Below are 1,615 nucleotides of genomic sequence, written 5' to 3' on the forward strand. Positions count from 1 at the left end.
TTCTCCTCCGGGCCAAGAGCGCTTTTCTGATGACCCTGGTGATGCACGAGGAAAGAAGTTAAAGAATGAGCTTGGCTGCTCCAGTGGCAGATGAAAATGTGAGGGGAAAGGGCTTTATTCTGGAGCATGGGAGTGGTTACAAATCCAAATAAACCCAGCTGAAAAGACCAGGTGCCCCAGCAGGGAGGGATGGGGTGTGACTCGCTCAGATTTTACAGGCCTGCACTTCCCACTTCTTGTCTTTTTATTCCCCATCCCTTCCCTGGCTCGTTTTTTAAGATGGGGAAGTTGTGATGAAGCCGGTGGGAGCTTCCAGAGAATCCCAATCCTCCACGAGCACCTTTTGCTCTGTCAAACTGCTGGAAAAAACACGACCCCCCTCTTTGGTGTGCTGGGTGAAAACACCGAGCAACAAAGGACAGGGAGAGAAAAAAAAAAAACCCTCAGATAAAATTTTAATCATATTTACAGTAAATTAAGAGCAGGTAAGGTTTGCTGTGAACTCTGTCCCCAGGAGGTTATTTCAGAATGAGTCCCTTTAGTGATCCCACCTTTTGCTGCTTTGAGAAGAAAGGAGTAACAAAAAAGCAGGCAAAAGTGGAGATGTGCTGCTCACAAAATTAAATGCACATGGGAAACATAAAAGAACCAGCCTGAAGAGCAAGCTGTGTGCTCCAGAATTCCCCTAATTGCACAGAGACACCAGCCATCCACATCCAAGAGCAAATCCCAGGTTTGATCCCAGCTCTCGGGTCGGTTGGGATTTTTATAGGTTATTCCAAGCGTCACAAGCCACGTAATTAACCCAGATTTCAAGATTTCAAGTATATTGTTTCATTGTCTGCTCGTTTACGAGGTGAAACAGTAAATTTTCTCAGATTTCCCAAATCCACTCCCAATATTTACCAAGAGAAGATGAAAGAAGTTCAGCCACCGAGCACAGAAGTCAACATTTTTGTAACATGACTTAACTGCAAACTCTCTCCTATTGGGATCCACTCTGGGAGACACCTTAAAGGGGGATTTGCTTTCTGAATGTGTCGAGCATTTAACTACTAAAATAACATTTCTTGCTCTTGGCACTCCAAGTGATGAGTCACTTGTCAAATCTTGGCCCACGCTGTGAAATTATCGTAAAAAAACCTGCCTAAGGGGGTTTGGGAAAGGGAAGGAAAAGAGCAGAGGAGGTGGCCAAGCTTTAAAAAATGAGCATCCTCTTTGAGGCCAGGTAGGCTCAGACAGGGATTTTGAGGATGCTGAGAGGGGATGTGTATCCATCCTCTCTCTTTGTGATGGGTGATGGTTCCCTGCTGATCTAAACCCATCATTCACATACCAATAAATCATCTCGTTCCACCCCCTGCCATGGGCAGGGACACTTTCTACTAGCCCAGGTTGCTCCAAGCCTCATCCAGCTGGGCCTAGAACACTCCCAGGGATCCAGGGGCAGCCACAGCTTCTCTGCCCAACCTGTGCCAGGGCCTGCCCACCCTCCCAGCCAGCAATTCCTTCCCAATCTCCCATCTGTCCCTGCCCTCTGGCAGTGGGAAGCCATTCCCTGTGTCCTGTCCCTCCATGCCTTGTCCCCAGTCCCTCTCCAGCTCTCCTGGAGCCC

Source organism: Empidonax traillii, unplaced genomic scaffold, assembly GCF_003031625.1.
Source record: "Empidonax traillii isolate 1590-97213 ecotype Southwest subspecies unplaced genomic scaffold, ASM303162v1 scaffold1287:size157351, whole genome shotgun sequence".
In the NCBI taxonomy this organism is placed as follows: Eukaryota; Metazoa; Chordata; class Aves; order Passeriformes; family Tyrannidae; genus Empidonax; species Empidonax traillii.